General features: G+C 43.2%; 1 protein-coding gene and 2 non-coding genes across 3 annotated transcripts in view; all 3 read right to left on the bottom strand.

Moving 5' to 3' along the window:
* The window catches only part of LOC107706817 (leucine-rich repeat-containing protein 3B-like), a gene marked incomplete at its 3' end in the record, with an annotated part of 14,676 nt that extends 11,122 nt beyond the window's left edge, over positions 1 to 3,554 (bottom strand). Inside the window, exon 1 of the mRNA XM_016510649.1 lies at positions 3,518 to 3,554. The remainder of the gene's footprint in view (positions 1 to 3,517) is intronic.
* Positions 3,555 to 9,155: 5,601 nt separating this feature from the next.
* trnal-aag (transfer RNA leucine (anticodon AAG)) lies at positions 9,156 to 9,237 on the bottom strand. Its single transcript has one exon. It is a non-coding gene; the product is annotated as a tRNA-Leu (tRNA).
* Positions 9,238 to 10,337: 1,100 nt separating this feature from the next.
* trnal-aag (transfer RNA leucine (anticodon AAG)) lies at positions 10,338 to 10,419 on the bottom strand. Its single transcript has one exon. It is a non-coding gene; the product is annotated as a tRNA-Leu (tRNA).
* Positions 10,420 to 12,392: the final 1,973 nt, after the last annotated feature.

Raw genomic sequence — 12,392 nt, 5'->3', positions numbered from 1 at the left:
GATATTTAATCCAACCAATGTTGTGTGTCAGTAATCCATAATAATAGTTGCACTTAAGACGTAGCTTGTTCTGTCTGAAGTGCAAGTAACGATGAACAACAACTTGTTTTGTAATTCACACTTTTTTTAATTTATTTTGTCCAACCTTCTAAAAATAGCTTAGCCACCTTAGCTCATTAATATATCAGCAGCATATAAGAAGCAGCTATCCTCTTACAAATCTTCAGGTCAACATGCAACAAGGCAGCTGCCTTGGTTGGCTGCAATAATTTCCAACCTTAACCATTGTAAGAAAAACTGATTTCAACTCTGCACAAGCCTGCAGTTTCCACCAATATACAAATCACTGGTTCTCTATTTAGGTATTGCATCACCTCTTATTACCTATAATTCTGAATTCTCCAGTACCAAAAGTCAACTGGGTTTGTAGTTGACAAATGGCAGCGAACCCGCCACTGTCCACTTACGCAGATTAAAAATGAAATCGATCTCTAAGTACCTCTTAGTATCACATAACGAGTGGAGTCTCCTAAAGGAAGGGACTGTTTGTTGAACGGAGAGGGAATAAGATGCTCTAGACTACAAAAGAAGCTGAAACGGCAGGAAAATAGATCCTTAACTGAAGGCTGAAGTAGGGAGAGAGAGAGGGAGAAAGGAAGATAGTAGCTCAGCTTTCATGCTTCAGTGACCAGTCTTCCCCTGCCAAAAGCAAACCAAGACAGTTATTTACCCAGGTTTAAAAGAAAAGTAATTTTAGCCTTGCTGTAACATAAAGTTCTCTTTATTAAAGAACAGAAGGGTGACCTAAGGATGAGCAAAGTGATGGAAGATAGGTTAGATAAGAGTCACAGACCCCCTGGAAAAGCTGTACCACTCATGAATACACAACTGGGACACAACAGGGTTCTGTCATGACATTTTCGCAAGTGATAGTGTAGGCCAGACACATAAGGAGAGACAGACAGACAGTGAAAGATGAGGACAACAAAGACCTAAAACACAGATCTGCAGAGAAATACAACTGAGAGAGACAGGGAAAAGAAATCAATGGTAGCTCAGTGGCAGCTCAATGGACAGAGATGGACAGAATAAAGGTTGAAACAAGACATGAGATGGAAGCATGCAGGGGGTGAAGAGAAACCACACAGGATGTTTACATGATTCAACAGAGAGAACAAGAGAGGAAACAAGAGAATCTGAGGAGCAAGTCTTACATTACAGAAGAGAAGAAAGAAGAGAAGGATGAAAAATGAGGTTAAAAGGTTCGGAACAGAACATTTTGGGGGAGAAAACCGATGTGACCCTGCCCCTGCAATGAAAGGCCAACAAACCAGTTTAGAAAAAGGAAGAAAAAAAAAAAACAGTGAGTTAGTGATGTAAATGCTGTTATTAAAATAAAGATGTCACAAATTACAGACACATACTTGATATGATTTATGATATGACAATTTCTACTTCAGCCTGATTGAAGAGTTGGATTCTTTCTGGCTACATGGGATGCTGGTGTGCTGTTTTACCCACCAGTTTAACTAGTTTATGTAGCATTATTCCAGTTGGCCAACAAACCACCAAACCAGCACTAATCACCACAAATCAACTCAAATCGGCATGGAAATGGATGTGATTTGTATGATTAGCCATGGACACATAGATATTTATGTCTTCAGCAACTCCTGACTTGCACTGCTATGACATTTCAGGGAACTGCCATAAGATTTGTGTCCAGACTCTCAAACAAGAATACAAATTACGGTGAAGAGAATGAAAGATACATTAGAGTGGGGATGGGAAAGGAGGAAAGAAGCTTTGACAGAGCTGAACTGGACTGTATTGAATGACGTGTCATTAGATGGAACTTGACTGAGATGATAATTGGCCTGATATTGCCACTTTGTCATTTTATGAAACTGTTATCCTTGTTGCTCATGCTGAATGTAAGCATTATAGGATGAGAAAGCCTGGTAGATGACTGACTCTGGATAGCTCTAACATTAAGAGTTGCAGTTAGATGAACGCTAAGTGATATGTTTTATCGACACCTTTGGCTAAACTGGACTAATGGTTTGTTCAAAGGAACAAGTTTTTCACCATTTAAAATCATGTTGACTCTCCCAAGTACTGTAAATGTACTCTTTAGTAGGAGACTGTAAATCCCTTTTTTCCCAATGGTAATATTTTACAAAAGTGGTAATATTCAAATGTCTAACTTTATTTAACAGGACTGAATAACATATGTTACATTAAAATGTAAAGCAATTTTCAGGGTCAGATCAAATAGAAATAGCTCTTTAGGGTAACTGGTCATTTTCAGTTTTACAGTGTACAGTACACAGTAGTGTAAATGTAAAATGTGTGTGGGTGTTGAGAGAACAGAGAATTGTGGTTAAAAAAAAACAACTAGGTTATAATAGCTGTTTGATGCACACAAAATATTTTTGAGGCAGCTCATCATTTGGTTTAGTTAGTCTTCTGAATCCATAATCCATAATTAGTCTTCTGAATCCATCACAAGTTTTAATCTTGAGAAACAATTCTTAGTCTACAAACTGTTGTGCTTCCTCATCTCTAGTCTTGTTTAATAATTTATTTCAAACAATGTCTGAGTGCTCCTGACTGCTGGCAGTGTGGGATAGTTTACATGGAGACCCTACTGCCAACCTGTACTATTCAATTATCTGAGTTTTTTTATTTTTTAAATCAATAATCTACAGAAATGGCCAATCTATAGAAATAATCTACAGAAATGGCCAGTAATCATAAATCACACAACATCACCACGATGCACAAACTCTTTCCTATTATCTGGAAGGTCTAAATGTGAATAGACAAATAAAGTAATTTATAAATAAAGAGCAGATTTTATGACCTTGGTGTCTCCACATATATCACTGAACTGTCTGACACATAGTTATGTATAATTCAATAAAGTAGTTATTATCCACACTAATTATTAAAATAACTCCACTGTAAGATTTTTTTTTGTTTTGTTTTGTGCTTCATGTTGTAACATCTAAATTACCTTATAATACATTTTATTAAATTCAAAAAAACAATCTGACCACGTTAATTAATTTTTAAGCATGGGTACAAATGACTCCTCAAGTTAACAACTGCACATTTTCACTTTTGGTAGTGTATTAAATAATAAGAATAAATAAGAAAATGTAAAAACATATCTAAATTCAACCTAAATGTATGTAATATTTTAATATGTAAATAAATATTTTATTTATTTGTATAGTCATAATATTTATAAGTAAAAAAGTTTGTGTTTTACAAGAGTTACACGTGTCTTTTAGTTAGTTATACAGTTGTTCTTCATTCACTAGAGGCGTAACTCCTGAAAGAAAAGTAAGTAAAATCAAGAGATTACACTAATTATAAAACTTCATCAAACACCTATAGATTGTCTAAAAGCTTATTGTAGAGCTGTCAAATGTCTTATTTCCTAATTTAAACGCGTTGGAAAGTAGCGTGCGTTCAGTGCACTTCTCATTCAAATACAAGACTGACTCACATTTCTCCTCTCTGTCTTCTGAGATATCCTCTCTTCTCGGCATTCGCCTTCGCGTGTTTGCTGTAGAGAAGGGAGTTCAGTGTCATTTGCCCAAATATTCCTTCTGGTTTAGTGCTAGAGATCCGCACGCAGCGCGAGTCGTGGACGCGTTTGGACGCGGACAGAAAACGAGAGAGAGAGAGAGCGAGAGACAGAGCGCTTATCAGTTTCCACGCAACCAGCAGCACACATCAGCGCAGCATCAGAGGCAACAATGAATTTAGTCTAGTGATTCCAAATGACTGTTTACTTCAATGAATTACAGATCATTCGTTTAGTGTTCATTCACAATGTTGCCATGACACTTGATTCTGATATTTTCCATTTGTATTCATATTTTAATCTTTCTGATATTTTCCATTTGTTCATATTTTAATCTATAAATAAGTTACTCTTTGAAGAAACTGCAAATGTAATTCTTTCATAATTTGGACAAATCCCAGGAGGACTATAATCATAAATAAATTAATAAAAGTAATTATTAAATTAAAATCCAAGAATAAAATATGGTCCTGTTGGATGCACTGAAATTCTGATTAAATAACAGAATAACTGGTTGCAAATGATTATAATTCCATTAGCTTGCTTTTAAGATTTATTTTATTTCTTTATTTATTTTTAACATTATATAGCTGATGTCTGCTTATACCAAATACATGACAGTTAGCAAGTGTATTCTAAAACTCTTTTTGTCATCTAATAAAATAACAGGTTATAGATTTTGAAGTGTAAGTAGCTAGAATAAAGATTAATAGAGGGTGCAAATGCATGTACTGTTTATAACAGCTTGAGTTGATTTTTCTCAGTGATATAATGTTAAGCCTGTGGTGTCTGTCCAGTCACATTTAAAGGTTAATCTGTGAAAAGATCACTGATGTCTCCCCCATGCTAAAACATGACTTGTTTCATATTATTTACTTCTGCGTAAATAATAGCTGCCACATGCTGGCTTGACAGGCATATTGCAGTATTGCTTAATATTAACAAATTAATTGAGCTTTGCATCTAAACCAAGAGTTTTTTTTTTTTTTACTACATTTAACTTTAATTTTGTTTAGACAACAGAAAAAATGCAGCCTTCGGACTGATGAAAGTAATTTTTCATTTATTTCACCCCCCTTTATTCTTTCTCACACACTCAAACTAAATCAGACAGCTACTTACAGTTTTTTACGATTGCTTAAGCACAATTTTGAAAACAGGGCCCGGTTTGTCAAAACACTACACACAATTAACACAACCCTACACCAAAGTAGCACAACACTTCAGATCATATGGTGCATACAATAAGCGGCTGATTACTGTAACTGTAGACAGATCTTCTTTTACCTGTTTTCCTGTCGAAAAGTCCTTATGACAGATGCCACTGTATATCTGCTAAGATTTGGCTGAACTCTCAGTCCAGCCTCCCTCAGCGTCAATCCGTGGTTCACAACATGGTCCACTAGTGTTGCACGAATGTCATTTGATAAGTTTGGTCCTCTTCTTCTTTGTGCACGTTCTCCTCCTGCTTCAGCTCTGCCTCTGCCTCTGCCTCTGCGTACTCCTCCTTTCACCCTCACTCTTCTTCTGACTCCTTCCATTGTGGTTAAAGGCAGGTGAACCTACCTGCTGCATTTTTATAGTGCTTAAACCTGATTGGTGTGTCTACAATTTAGCAATCATGTGTTTGTGCACCTGATGGCTGTGTTTAATAGATTGGCTCATAGGTGAGTGTCGAACGCAGCACTAAGATCAAGTAAAACTAGCAATGAGATACAGCCTTGGTCTGACGCAAGAAGCAAGTCATTTGTAATTTTAACAAGTGCAGTTTCTGTGCTATGGTGGGCCTGAAACCTGACTGAAATTCTTCATAGAGATCATTTTTTTGCAGGAAGGAGCGCAATTGTGCAGACACAACTTTTTCTAAAATTTTAGACATAAAAGGAAGATTTGAGATGGGTCTGTAATTTGCCAGTTCACTAGGATCTAGTTGTGGTTTCTTAATAAGAGGCTTAATAACCGCCAGCTTGAATGGTTTTGGGACGTGACCTAAAGACAACGACGAGTTAATAATATTGAGAAGGGGTTCTTCTGCTACAGGTAACCACTCTTTCAGTAATTTAGTGGGTACAGGATCTAACAGGCATGTTGTTGGTTTAGATGCAATGATAAGTTTATTTAGCTCTTCCTGTCCTATATTTTTAAAGCACTGCGGTTTATCTTTGGGTGCGATGAATAAAGCTGAAGTATTAGACGCTGTAGAATCTACATTTATTATTGTATTTCTGATGTTATCTATTTTATCAGTGAAGAAATTCATAAATTCATTACTATTAAACTGTGAGGGAATATTTAGATCGGGTGGCGTCTGGTTATTTGTTAATCTAGCCACTGTGCTAAATAAAAACTTTGGATTGTTTTGGTTATTTTCTATGAGTTTGTGGATATGCTCGGACCTGGCAGCTTTTAGAGACTGTCTATAGCTGGACATACTGTTTTTCCATGCAATTCAAGTTAGTTTTTCTCCATTTGCGCTCAAGACTACGAGTTTCTTTCTTGAGAGAATGGGTATTACTGTTGTACCATAGTGCAGTACATTTTTCTCTAACCTTTTTCAATTTGATGGAGGCAACAGCTTCTAATGTATTAGAGAAGATAGTGCCCATATTGCTAGTCATTTCATTTAATTCATATGTGTTTATGGGTACACAGGGCAGTTGAGATAAATCAGGTAGGTTATTTGTGAATCTGTCTTTGGTGGCTGGAACAATAGTACTGCCCAGACGATAACGCGGAGTCATATAGTTAATATCAGTAATACGCAACATGCACGATACAAGGAAATTGTCAGTAAAATCATCACTTTGAGGAACGATATCTATATCGCCTATATTTCCTCTGTTGAAAAGGAGCACTGGCTGCGACACGCTTCCAGTACTGACTCTGCGAAAAAGGGAGTAAGGCAAAAGCGGTTAAGTATGGATGAGACCGTGAGCTAGCAACGTCACTTCTCCAATAGCAGCATCCACAAGAGCCTTCCAAAAGCTTGCCCTGGCAGAAGTGGGATTGGAGCCCAAAGAGACTGGAGCATTATTCCAACACCTTTGACCACTCAGCTATGTTATCCCGCCATGCGGTTTTTCATCGGATAACTTTCCGGCAGCTTTGTCCTTGTTGCGCTTTGCCACAGGTAAATCCCATGAAATTCGCCGTGCCTAAGAGGAGCCCTTCCACAGGTGGAAAGGCCTCCTCAATACTGCATATTAGAGCTTGTGGATGTGTTGCAATCACAACGAGTCAGAGATGAGTTTCGAACAAACTTTTCTGCATCAGAATCTGCATCTGAATCAGGTCGTCAACAATAAAATCCCGAAAAGTCAGTAGCCCATATACGGGGGAAGGGGCCAAGAAGCAGGATTGAGTCAGCCTGACTTAGCAAACAGGCAATCGCTGTGCTCTATTTTCTCGCAAAAAGAGAGAACTGGAACGTGTCACTTTTCCAGTCTTTGTGCTCAGGCGTAGCAGCCACAAGAGCCTTCCAAAAGCTTGCTCTGGCAGAAGTGGGATTGGAGCCTAAAGAGACTCAGGTGTAGCAGCCACAAGAGCCTTCCAAAAGCTTGCTCTGGCAGAAGTGGGATTGGAGCCTAAAGAGACTCAGGTGTAGCAGCCACAAGAGCCTTCCAAAAGCTTGCTCTGGCAGAAGTGGGATTGGAGCCTAAAGAGACTCAGGTGTAGCAGCCACAAGAGCCTTCCAAAAGCTTGCTCTGGCAGAAGTGGGATTGGAGCCTAAAGAGACTCAGGTGTAGCAGCCACAAGAGCCTTCCAAAAGCTTGCTCTGGCAGAAGTGGGATTGGAGCCTAAAGAGACTCAGGTGTAGCAGCCACAAGAGCCTTCCAAAAGCTTGCTCTGGCAGAAGTGGGATTGGAGCCTAAAGAGACTCAGGTGTAGCAGCCACAAGAGCCTTCCAAAAGCTTGCTCTGGCAGAAGTGGGATTGGAGCCTAAAGAGACTCAGGTGTAGCAGCCACAAGAGCCTTCCAAAAGCTTGCTCTGGCAGAAGTGGGATTGGAGCCTAAAGAGACTCAGGTGTAGCAGCCACAAGAGCCTTCCAAAAGCTTGCTCTGGCAGAAGTGGGATTGGAGCCTAAAGAGACTCAGGTGTAGCAGCCACAAGAGCCTTCCAAAAGGATGTCCTGGCAGCGGTGGGATTTGAACCCACGCCCCGAAGACACTGGAGCCTTAACCCAGCACCTTTGAGCGCTCAGCCACGCTACCCCGACGACTTGCTTCTCGTGGGCCCTTTTCTGCTCTATTTTCCCACAAAAAGAGAGAACAGGAACGTGTCACTTTTCCATTCTTTGTGCTCAGGCGTAGCAGCCACAAGAGCCTTCCAAAAGGCTGTCCTTGCAGCGGTGGGATTTGAACACACGCCCCCTTAGACCGCTCGGCCACGCTAACCCGACAGCCCTCTTTTCGTGGGCCCTTTTCTGCTATATTTTCCCACAAAAAGAAAGAAAACAGGAACTTGTCACTTTTCCAGTCTTTGTGCTCAGGCGTTGCAGCTGCAAGATCCTTCCAAAAGCCTGTTCTGGCAGTGGTGGGATTTGAACCCACGCCCCCGAAGAGACTGGAGCCTTAATCCAGCATCTTAGACCGCTCGGCCACGCTACCGCAACAGCCTTTTTTTCGTTGGCCCTTTTCTGATCTATTTTCTCGCAAAAAGAGAGAACAGGACCGTGTCACTTTTCCAGTCTTTGTTACTTCAGCAAGAACCTTCAATGAGTGCAATTGGCTGTTTCCATTCTTGTAGACTACTTATTGTTTGTCGTTATTATATTACTCAAAGTCATTTTTTTAATTATCTCTACTACGATTGTAAATTATTAGTGACCCTGAGTGTAATTGGCTGTTTGCATTCTTGTGAACTACTCATTGTTTGTCGTTATTATATTACTCAAAGTCATTTTTTAAAATGATCTCTACTATGATTGTAAATTATTAGTGTCCCTGCTTTGACAGAGTGCCTCTGTCGGAAAGGAGCACTGGCTGGGACAGGCTTCCAGTACTGACTTTGCGAAAACGGGAATAAGGCAAAAGCGGTTAAGTATGGATGAGACCGGGAGCTACCAACGTCACTTCTCCAGTAGCAGCAGCCAAAAGAGGCTTCCAAAAGCTTGCTCTGGCAGAAATGGGATTGGAGCCCAAAGAGACTGGAGCATTAATCCAACACCTTTGACCACTCAGCTATGTTATCCCGCCATGTGTTTTTTTACACGGATAACTTTCCGGCAGCTTTGTCCTTGTTGCTTTTTGCCACAGGTAAATCCCTTGAAATTCGCCGTGCCTATGAGGAGCACTTCCACAGGTGGAAAGGCCTCCTCAATACTGCATATCAGAGCTTGTAGATGTGTTGCAATCACAACGAGTCTGAGATGAGTTTCGAACAAAAGCGTGGGATTTGAACCCACGCCCCGTTAGACCGCTCCGCCACGCTAACCCGACAGCCCTCTTTTCGTGGGCCCTTTTCTGCTCTATTTTCCTGCAAAAAGAGAGAACAGGAACGTGTCAATTTTTTTGTGCTCAGGCGTTGCAGCCACAAGAGCCTTCCAAAAGGCTGTCCTGGCAGCGGTGGGATTTGAACCCACGCCTCCGAAGAGACTGGAGCCTTAAACCAGCACCTTAGACCGCTCAGCCACGCTACCGCAACAGCCTTCTTTTCGTGGGCCCTTTTCTGCTCTATTTTCCTGCAGAAAGAGAGAACAGGAGCGTGTCACTTTTCCAGTCTTTGTGCTCAGGCGTAGCAGCAACAAGAGCCTTCCAAAAGACTGTCCTGGCAGCGGTGGGATTTGAACCCACACCCCCGAATAGACTAGAGCCTTAATCCAGTGCCTAAGACCGCTCGCCCACGCTAGCCCAACAACCTGCTTTCTGTGGGCCCTTTTCTGCTCTATTTTCCCGCAAAAAGAGAGAACAGGAACGTGTCACTTTTCCAGTCTTTGTGCTCAGGCGTAGCAGCAACAAGAGCCTTCCAAAAGGCTGTCCTTGCAGCAGTGGGATTTGAACCCACACCCCCTTAGACCGGTCGGCCACGCTAACCTGACAGCTCTCTTTAACCCGACAGCCCTCTTTTCGTGGGCTCTTTTCTGCATCAGAATCTGCATCTGAATCAGGTCGTCAACAATAAAATCCCGAAAAGTCAGTAGCCCATATACGGGGGAAGGGGCCAAGAAGCAGGATTGAGTCAGCCTGACTTAGCAAACAGGCAATCGCTGTGGGAGAACACGACGCATCTTGCTAGACGAGCCTGGCTGCAGCCAAGGAAAGCATATTCTCACATTTTCAGACCTTCTTAGAGCACACACAGTGCCTCTTAACCTTTCTTAAAATCAATGCTGGCAGCAGTGAACCCACACCTCCACAGAGACTGGAGCCTAAATCCAGCGCCTTAGACCTCTCGGCCACGCTACCGCAACAACCTTCTTTTAGTGGGCCCTTTTCAGCTCTATTTTCCCGCAAAAAGAGAGAACAGGAACGTGTCACTTTTCCAGTCTTTGTGCTCAAGCGTAGCAGCCACAAGAGCCTTCCAAAAGGCTGTCCTCGCAGCGGTGGGATTTGAACCCACACCTCCGAAGAGACTGGAGTTTTAAGCCAGCACCTTAGACCGCTCAGCCACACTACCGCAGCAAACTTCTTTTCGTGGACCCTTTTCTGCTTTATTTTCCCGCAAAAAGAGAGAACAGGAACCTGTCAATTTTTTTGTGCTCAGGCGTAGCAGCCACAAGAGCCTTCCAAAAGGCTGTCCTGGCAGCGGTGGGATTTGAACCCACGCCCTTGAAGAGACTGGAGCCTTAATCCAGCGCCTTAGACCTCTCGGCCACGCTACCCCAACAGCCCTCTTTTCGTGGGCCCTTTTCTGCTCTATTTTCCCGCAAAAAGAGAGAACAGCAACGTGTCACTTTTCCAGTCTTTGTGCTCAGGCGTAGCAGCCACAAGAGCCTTCCAAAAGGCTGTCCTGGCAGCGGTAGGATTTGAACACACACCACAGAAGAGACTGGAGCCTTAATCCAGTGCCTAAGACTGCTCGGCCACGCTACCACAACAACCCGCTTTCCGTGGGCCCTATTCTGCTCTATTTTGCCGCAAAAAGAGAGAACAGGAACGTGTCACTTTTCCAGTCTTTGTGCTCAGGCGTAGCAGCCACAAGAGCCTTCCAAAAGGCTGTCCTGGCAGCGGTGGGATTTGAACCCACGCCCCGTTAGACCGCTCAGCTACGCTAACCCGACAGCCCTCTTTTCGTGGGCCCTTTTCTGCATCAGAATCTGCATCTGAATCAGGTCGTCAACAATAAAATCCCGAAAAGTCAGTAGCCCATATACGGGGGAAGGGGCCAAGAAGCAGGATTGAGTCAGCCTGACTTAGCAAACAGGCAATCGCTGTGGGAGAACACGACGCATCTTGCTCGACGAGCCTGGCTGCTGCCAAGGAAAGCATATTCTCTCATTTTCAGATCTTCTTAGAGCACACACAGGGCCTCTTAACCTTTGTTAAAATCATTGCTGGCAGCGGTGAACCCACGCCTCCAAAGAGACTGGAGCCTAAATCCAGTGCCTTAGACCTCTCGGCCACGCTACCACAACAGCCCTCTTTTCGTGGGCCCTTTTCTGCTCTATTTTCCCGCAAAGAGAGAGAACAGGAAAGTGTCACTTTTCCAGTCTTTGTGCTCAGGCGTAGCAGCCACAAGAGCCTTCCAAAAGGCTGTGCTGGCAGCGGTGGGATTTGAACCCACGCCCCCGAAGAGACTGGACCCTTAAAACAGCGCCTTAGACAGCTCAGCCACGCTACCCCAACAACTTGCTTTCCGTGGGCCCTTTTCTGCTCTATTTTGCCGCAAAAAGAGAGAAGAGGAACGTGTCACTTTTCAAGTCTTTGTGCTCAGGCGTAGCAGCCACAGGAGCCTTCCAAAAGGCTGTCCTTGCAGCGGTGGGATTTGAACCCACGCCCCGTTAGACCGCTCGGCCACGCTAACCCGACAGCTCTCTTTTTGTGGGCCCTTTTCTGCATCAGAATCTGCATCTGAATCAGGTCGTCAACAATAAAATCCCGAAAAGTCAGTAGCCCATATACGGGGGAAGGGGCCAAGAAGCAGGATTGAGTCAGCCTGACTTAGCAAACAGGCAATCGCTGTGGGAGAACACGACGCATCTTGCTCGACGAGCCTGGCTGCTGCCAAGAAAAGCAGATTCTCTCATTTTCAGACCATCTTAGAGCACACACAGGGCCTCTTAACCTTTGTTAAAATCATTGCTGGCAGCGGTGAACCCACACCTCCGAAGAGACTGGAGCCTTAATCCAGCGTTTTAGACCGCTCGGCCACCCTACCGCTACAACCTTCTTTTCGTGGGCCCTTTTCTGCTCGATTTTCCCGCAAAAAGAGAGATCAAGAATGTGTCAAATTTCCAGTCTTCTCAGGCGTAGCAGCCACAAGAGCCTTCCAAAAGGCTGTCCTGGCAGCAGTGGGATTTGAACCCAAGCCTCCAAAGAGACTGGAGCCTTAATCCAGCACCTTATACCGCTCGGCCGCGCTACCACAGCATCCTTCTTTTCGTGGGCCCTTTTCTGCTCTATTTTCCCGCAAAAAGACTGCTCTATTTTGCCGCAAAAAGAGAGAAGAGGAACGTGTCACTTTTCAAGTCTTTGTGCTCAGGCGTAGCAGCCACAGGAGCCTTCCAAAAGGCTGTCCTTGCAGCGGTGGGATTTGAACCCACGCCCCGTTAGACCGCTCGGCCACGCTAACCCGAAAGCCCTCTTTTCATGGGCCCTTTTCTGCATCAGAATCTGCATCTGAATCAGGTCGTCA

Source organism: Sinocyclocheilus rhinocerous, unplaced genomic scaffold, assembly GCF_001515625.1.
Source record: "Sinocyclocheilus rhinocerous isolate Xijiao unplaced genomic scaffold, SAMN03320098_v1.1 scaffold3888, whole genome shotgun sequence".
Classification (NCBI taxonomy): Eukaryota; Metazoa; Chordata; class Actinopteri; order Cypriniformes; family Cyprinidae; genus Sinocyclocheilus; species Sinocyclocheilus rhinocerous.
Note: the sequence above shows the minus strand (reverse complement) of the source record. Positions and strands in the feature narration are given on the sequence as shown.